Raw genomic sequence first — 8,977 nt, forward strand, 5'->3', positions numbered from 1 at the left:
CACCGCAAAACCGTGCGATTAGTAGACGAAAGGACGTGCCTCTCCAATGGGAACCGAAAACATTTGATTGTAAAGTCATAGGTCAACCGATTCCTCCACAGGAAAACACGTCTTATATATTCTATACGACACTGGTGACGGCATGTGCGTCACAAGACAGGAATATGTTGTCGACCCACCTAACTTGTACACTTGGCGAATGGGTAAAAAGATTCTTCTACCTTGCCCGATTTAGGTTTTCTTGTGGATGTGATAATCACTCCCAAAAAGTGATGAAAACATAGGAGTTTGTCACATAAACTACAACAAATCAATGCAACAGTTTCACAGTCGCACAGTTTTCCCTGTGCTCCGTCAAAGCATATGTTTTTAACGTTTCAAATTTTTCCGTGTGTAGACCTTCAAATCCTGCATAGGTCCAAGCAAATCTGAACATGTCCTGGAATTTTGGAGAGCGAAGTTGATTATGTGTGAGTGCCTGAACTTTGATAATACTACGGCGCAGTTACCTCGCATCGGACGGACGGACGGACAGGTAATAATTGTCTGAAAATAAAAAAACTGAACCTTTCACTTGAGGGATGACTTGAACCAAGGACCTCTCGTTCCGCAGATGCTCACGCTAACCACGGGACCACGGCACACCCGAGCTCACACTATCCTTGATGTTGCATATCTTGCGCATAGACTACTCAGTTTGTATATTTTGATTATTTTTTTCATAGCTCCACACAACTTCTTCCTGTTTTCTCGATTGATCTGTGTTCAGTTTTTCAAGGCCTATCCACTGTGCCAACTTGTAACTAAATCTGAGGGGGTGCGATGGGGAGGTTCCCTTGTTAGCAATCATATACAACCGTTCGCTCGACGAAAGATCCGTACTCAAAGACTGGAAAGTTGCACAGATCACACCAATATTCAAGAAAGGTAGTAGGAATAATCCACTTAATTACAGGCCCATATCATTAACGTCGATGTGCAGCAGGATTTTGCAACATATATTGCGTTCGAAGATAACGAATTACCTCGAAGAAAACTGTCTATTGAAACACAGTCAACATGGGTTTAGAAAACGTCGTTCTTGTGAACCACAACTAGCTTGTAACCTCCCCCTCACTTATCGACCTTAATGACAGTGAAAAATTAAACCGCGTGTACCTAATGGGAATTTTGGAAAAGCAATCGTCACCGAAGTTAATCTGTCGGTAAAGAGGGAGGAAAGGGTTACATCTAAATGAAAGGAAAAATGCAAATGAAACTGGTGGAAATTAATTTTGAAAAGGGGTAAAGTTAATAAAGAAAGTAAATGTGCCGCCGTTACGTCAACAATTAACTAGCGGTAATTAGATATTTGAGATTTGGGGGAAATCACGGTCGCCTGTCCTAAGGACAATTACTATAGTAACTGAAAAAGAAAGGTTATTACACATATAATTAGCACTAGAAGCGTGGCAACTGAAGGTTGACACGTGTAGTGTGAAAACTGAAAGTTTGTCAGAAGTAATAAATTTCGCTACACTCTGACTTAATTTAGCAAAAGAATTAATAAATCCGGAAAATCGAAAGTTAATTTAGTGACTGGAGTTAATAGTGAGCTTTCTTTCTGAAGCACATCGAAATCCAGCAGAATACGGTTAGCCTTGGACTACCTCAACAATCATTTCAAAAGCAACTTGACTCTACGCAATTTAGAAACAAGAGATTTAACAATAGTAAAATTTAGTACGTACCAAGCTGAGCTGCAGTCACAAGTAAGCTAAAATATGCTAACAAAGCTCGCACTCTTAATTTGTGCTTGTGTAATCTAACTATTGTAGCCAGCTATGCTTTAACTGCACTTTGAAACTAAAGTAATGAAATGCAATGATAGTACTTTAATGCTGGCGTCTGAATTTCAACGACACTCGGTTTCATTTCGGAGAAGGAAGGGACCCTGCTTGGTAATGCAATTGGGACAATGAGCAACAAAGGTTCATGCTGAGTTGCTGTAATTTTGCGAGGCAAATGGAACAATTTGAAAAGCTGAGGTCTGCCATACAGTTCTGAAACTTTACGTGCTTTTAGTCTTCCTTGTTAGTTGATTGAAGGTTTGAAGCCGTCGATCGAGGAGGTGGAGACAGTCACTCATTGTCGGCCGTCGCTGTTGCAGAAGCTGGATGTTGGCGGGCCTTCTTCTCGACACGGTCACCAGGCGAAACGGGCTCTTGATGTGCGCCGGCTAATGCTTCCCGTCCGCGACACCGTGCCAGAAACTAACATAGCAAGTCGAGCGCAATTACATGCTGCTAAACCCCGAAAGCGCGGCAACTCGCGGGAGCGTCACACCACACACCTGCTCCACTCGCTACTCCAGCCAGACTCCAACTGCCCTGCCCGCGCTCCACGCGGCAGAGTTAACACTACCAAAGATCCTACACACTTTGATTCTTCACACGACCTATCGATGTAATCGTTCGATAGCAGTTTTCCCTAGGCAAGACCCAGCGTAAAAATACAAATAATATTTACGAAACAAACCAATTATACATCGACATAAATGCATATATATATATATATATATATATATATATATATATATATATATATATATATATATATATATAGTAAACCAATTACAATATATAAAGGCACAGAAATGTCATATATTCAGGTAACAAATTAAGGAAAAAACTTACAGTACAACAGATGGAAATAGGAGGATATGCATTTCCGGCGTTACACGTGCCCCACATTGTCTGAGGATGTTCGTGTAACCTAAACAGACTCAGAAAGTGTCCCAAAAAATAAACAGCGGAAATGCATATGCTCAAAACATCATCAAAATTTAGCATTCGTCTAATTAAGCATAAATCAATTTTTAGACCATAAAATTTGAGTGGAGACAGTCCTAATCTTATTCCACTCTGTCATCTTGCACAAAATAAAACAGGTTGACAACATATTAAAATTCATAGAAAGCATAGAAAATGGTTTAGCTATTCCAAAATCGTCAAAATTCGTAACACTATCAAGAAATGGAATACTATTTACAAAATTAATCAGAGTACATGGTCATAAAAACAGGTAGATCAAAATACGCAAATTAATTATTAATTACATAGAATACACATTTTATATAACCTTTTCATAATTATTATCTCGTCATGAGATTCCACCTAACGCTAAACAAGAAAATAATATTCAGTTGATCGAAAAAACATAAATATTGACAACAGAATTCTTTCAGCTGTCCAGGAAGAAAAACAATTCCGCCTTCCGTACCCGCTAGTACAAAGAATGCCGACAGCGCCACAAGAGCCGACAGTGACTCTGCCTCGCTAGTATTGTTGCGCCCGCCTGTGCGGCACCCTTGGTCTCACTCGCCTGTGTAGCGGCATTTCCAGAACGTCCGTTTCACTGAATTCTTTAGGAAAACTCACTCCCGAGTAATCTCAAGGAGTCCCTTAATACTATTACAGTGGATAACTCAACACTGTCCATCATCACACGCATGTACTAGCCTGAAACTTAAAACAGCGTCTAAGTACATCGGCAATGACTAGTAAAACACACATTCATGAAATCTGACAGCTAGTTACAAAAGCATATTTACATTCCTTAATCTACTGTGACTCAGCTGAAAACTTAAACTAGCAGCTTGGATTTTTCAATTGGTTAAAACGTCTAATCAAAAATTAATTACTTGTTAATTACAAGTACTTTAATGACCTCTAGGTCAGGCAAAAGCATCGCAACATGGCACATCCTTAAATCTTACACTCTATATTACATACTGTACAAATTACCCATTCTGTGGTATTAATCAATCCTAGGTTGGTACAATTTCAAGTCTACAATATTCCGTATACCTAATCGTTTTCCAGAGCTTGGATACTCTAAGCAATAAGCATTTGTGTGAGGTATACCAATGACTTTATATGGTCCATTATAAACAAACTTAAATTTAGAGATTTCATTGTCTATCTCGCTCGATTTCTCGTGAGCTTTTACAAGAACTAAGTCTCCGATTGCAAACTTAGCAAAACGCGCTTTAGTGTCATGACGACGTATGCCAGCATCGACTTTTAGCTTCATTACTTCTCGCAAACGATCTTTTTTCACACCAATACTAATGTCAATCCGTGGAGGGAATTTGATTATCTCTTCCACAAGTACCGGTTTGTCTGGAAACACACTCTTATTCCTCATTATCACTTCATACAGGCCTCGTCTTTGTTCGTGTGTTACGTTTGACACACCGTCTACAATACTTTCCAATGCAGTTTCTACACTATTGTCAATGCCGAGATTCCTCACATTACAGTAGTTCAAATTCATACCTACATCAATATCATTCGGCCAGTTAACAATGTGTATAGGCTGGTATTGCCTATGCACACCGTCTCCTGCCTCGTCAAAGCTAACTACTATTGTTTTATCTTGTGACGTACATGTCAAAGTTTTGCTTTCGCAATTAATCACTGCACGGTACTTTAATAGCCAATCTAACCCGATAATTACTTCCGTAGTTAAGTCTGGCACGACGACAAACTCTTGCTCAAATCGTGCCCCACATATCTCGAAGTTGACAAAAATCTGTTTTGTGACCGGTTTACTGGCCTTCCCAGTAGCACCGATAATTTTCACTCCTGTTACTGGCATAACTACGATACCAGGTCTGTCTTTCAGTAACTCAAATATTTTCCCAGATACAGCACTCAATTCTGCACCGGTGTCAATCAACACGTTTAGTTGTAGGTCGTGCATATTAGCAGACACTACTATCTGTCTACACTTGTCCTCGACTGTTTCTTTATTTTCCCACAGTAAATCCTCGTCTATATCCAGGTCATTCCAGAAAAAACCCTCCGGCTTTGATCCTAAATCCGGTTTATCTGGCGGCTTTTTCAGCCTCTGTTCACATACAGTCTTAATTTCAACACGTTTGTCCTGAGGCTTAGTCTGTAGCTTCGCCTCCAATACCGAAACCTTTTCCTCTAACTCGTCAACTAGTGAGTGTTGCCCTGCTATCATTTCACTAATTGTCACCTTCGTTGATTCCACTTTGGCCAGATTGATATCATCCGCCAATCTACCTGGAGGAATGTGCCCAGTAGTCTCTGCAATTACTTCCGCTAGATCTGCGCAACCCACACTGCTATCGTCTGACCGTATAATGTCAGCTCTAACCTCATACACGCTGTAATCCACATGCTTTTCTACCAATCGTGTCCGGCTATCACTAAAATTTTCGTAATCTTTCTCCTCAATACTTTCGAATTGTTTAAACTGGAGTTTTGCGTCGGATGGGTCGGCTACTTCTACCACTGTAACTTTCGGTAAAGTCTGCCGGTTAGGGCCAGAACTTTCCGTTACTACTTCAACAGCCAACTCCTGCGGGACGAAACACGACGAATCTTGCTCGTGCTCCCCATTAACATCAACTATTTCTAGTAAAGTCTGCCGGTTAGGGCCAGAACTTCCTATCACTTCACAAATACTATCTTCCTGTGGGACGAAACGCGGCAAATCCTGCCCGCGCTCCCCATAAACGCTTCTCCCATACAGACCCCTATAATCTCTTAGTTCGTCGTATAAGCGACCGAACTGCCTTAACCAGACCTCATCCCTCTCTGCATCCCCTCGCTCGATGACGGACGTGTTATCCGACATCTGATCTTCTCTCAACACTTGCGAATCATTCTTAAACTCAATCTCCAGTTCCGCTGTGGGTATTACAGCTGCCACTTTATAATCGATTTCCGGAACACTACTTAAATTGTTCTCACTGACAGTGAATGTACTTCCTACTGCCGTGTATACAGCTGATCTACTACTTGTGGGCGCACTCCTTTCTCTTAACACCGGCACACTCTCCCGCCGTTGATTATTCCACACGGAATTTTCATAACGACGACACCTGGGTTTTCTCCGGTTATTGGGCCGCCAAAATTTCTCCACGCCCGGTCGGCCCATCACCGGCGCGGTTAATGGTTTCCCTGTCTCGTCCCAGCAGATACGCTCCCCGGATGCTGCTGAGGCGGCTGATCACACACTCTGGCGTTATTACTATTCTGCGAAGCCCGTATCACGCTAGTATGATACTGGTTTCCGTCATTCCTGTTATTATTTGCATTGTATCGATTGTCATTACGGCCCGAACCACTATTGTTATTGCTGCCAAGATTGCGGTATGCATTATTCCCATAGTTATGATTGTTGTGGTTGCTGTGGTACCCGTTGTTGTTACCACGGCCTCTACCAGTATCGCGATTATTGCGCCAATTGTCCTCGTCCTCAACTCTTTCCAGGAAATGATTGATTGTCCTGTAATTGCTTCCTACGTAGCGTTTTGTATCATCTGGAAGCTTCTTGTAGAGTTCCCAGACTATTTCGGATTCCGTGCGGCGATCACGCAAATATTCCAACTTGCGGATCCAGCCCTCACAAAACTCCTTCATCGAGCCGCGCGAATTCGCATCGAAAGGCCTCGATACGACAAATTCGCGCCAGACACTTTGCTGTTTTTGCTCTGACCAGTATTCAGCCAGAAACAAATTTTTAAACTCGTCAAAGGTCAGGTTCGTAATGTTGAGGTTTAAGCCCCAACGCTTGGCATCACCAGCCAACACATCAATAACCGCATTAATTTTTCTCTCATTAGTCCATGATCTGGGTAAAACTCTTTCACAGTTTTTAATGAAATCCGTCGCGTGTATACCGCCTTTTTTCAAGGGGTCGAACCGCTCCTCTTTCGTCAACAATTCCGAACTATGTGCACAGATTGGCACATAGCTCTGTTTTTCTTCAAGTTTCTTTTCTAATTCCGACACTCTCGTAATCACTTGGCAAGTGGTTGTCGCAAGCGTTTCCACTTCCCTCTTTTTCTCTTCGCAGGTATTAGCCTGCTTCCTCACTTTGGTATCTACTTCGGATACTAAAACCTTTAAAGTTTCCACCTTCTGTTGATCGTCTTTTCTCACTAATTGAATTTGTTCCGTCACCTTATTCTCGATGATCGGAGCAACTGCGTCTCCTACACTTTTCTCGATTCTGCTAATTTCGGAATTAAAACGCGTATTTATGCTCGCAATTTCCGCCTGAACGCCTATCATTTCCTGTTTAAGATTACCGATTTCGGTATTAATCACAACAATATCTTCTTTGATTTTATCAACTTTTGTGTTAACAATTCCAACATTGTTGTTAACAACATTAATAGCTTTGTTCTGATTGTCTAGCTTCCTGTCAATTTTTTCAGACTGAGCTTTAATTTCTGCCGATTGAGTTTCTATCTTGCTAGACTGAGCCTTGATTTCGTTAATCAAAACATTCAATAAATCAGTTAAATTCCCGGAAACTACTGGTTTTACTTCCGTAGCGGCTTCCTCTTTAATTGTCCCCCCGTATTCGTCATCAAGGGATTCCGATTTGATTTTCACTTCCGATTCCGAAACATTTTCTAATGTTTGGAATTCCATTTCTGCTCTTTGTTGCGTCTCGGCGGTCGCGTCTTTCATGCTAGCCGCCTGCCCCTGAACAATGGGTACCGCGGTGCGTGTTTCCCACTGTTCGACCGATTGTTCCGTACCCAAGTCTACCAAATTTTGGTAATTGTTGCCTTCACTCATTTTAATAATTTTCAATATAAATAACAAATCTCAAATCTAATTAGGATTCCTCAGACTAATATTCTCGCTGACGTATCGACCATTTCGTAACCAGTACTTTGTTACGAGATTTGCACAATGCAAAATTCGTGTCAAGAACAACCTCAAATTTGAAGATTGTCCTGTCACCAGGTCGCCACGTGTAACCTCCCCCTCACTTATCGACCTTAATGACAGTGAAAAATTAAACCGCGTGTACCTAATGGGAATTTTGGAAAAGCAATCGTCACCGAAGTTAATCTGTCGGTAAAGAGGGAGGAAAGGGTTACATCTAAATGAAAGGAAAAATGCAAATGAAACTGGTGGAAATTAATTTTGAAAAGGGGTAAAGTTAATAAATGTGCGCCGGCTAATGCTTCCCGTCCGCGACACCGTGCCAGAAACTAACATAGCAAGTCGAGCGCAATTACATGCTGCTAAACCCCGAAAGCGCGGCAACTCGCGGGAGCGTCACACCACACACCTGCTCCACTCGCTACTCCAGCCAGACTCCAACTGCCCTGCCCGCGCTCCACGCGGCAGAGTTAACACTACCAAAGATCCTACACACTTTGATTCTTCACACGACCTATCGATGTAATCGTTCGATAGCAGTTTTCCCTAGGCAAGACCCAGCGTAAAAATACAAATAATATTTACGAAACAAACCAATTATACATCGACATAAATGCATACATATATATATATATATATATATATATATATATATATATATATATATATATATATATATATATATACAAATAGTAAACCAATTACAATATATAAAGGCACAGAAATGTCATATATTCAGGTAACAAATTAAGGAAAAAACTTACAGTACAACAGATGGAAATAGGAGGATATGCATTTCCGGCATTACAAGCTCCTTATGCGCATGAAGTGTTGAGTGCTATTGACAAGGGATTTCAGATCGATTCCGTATTTCTGGATTTCCGGAAGGCTTTTTAACAGTGTACCACACAAGTGGCTTGTAGTGAAATTGCGTGCTTATGGGATGTCCTCTCAGTTATGTGAGTGGATTTGTTATTTCCTGTCAGAGAGGTCACAGTCAGTAGTAATTGACGGAAAGTAAACGTGTAAAATAGAAGTCATTTCTGGCGTTCCCCAAGATAGTGTTATAATCCCTTTTCTGTTCCTTACGTATGTAAACGATCTGGGAGACAATCTAAGCAGCCGTCTTAGGTTGTTTACAGATGACGCTGTCGTTTATCGACCAATAAAGTCATCAGAAGATCAAAACAAACTGCAAAACGATTTAGAAAAGATATCTGAAAGGTGCGAATAGTGGCATTTCACCCTGAATAACGAAAAGTGTGAGGACATCC

Source organism: Schistocerca nitens, chromosome 1 (assembly GCF_023898315.1).
Source record: "Schistocerca nitens isolate TAMUIC-IGC-003100 chromosome 1, iqSchNite1.1, whole genome shotgun sequence".
Lineage (NCBI taxonomy): Eukaryota > Metazoa > Arthropoda > Insecta > Orthoptera > Acrididae > Schistocerca > Schistocerca nitens.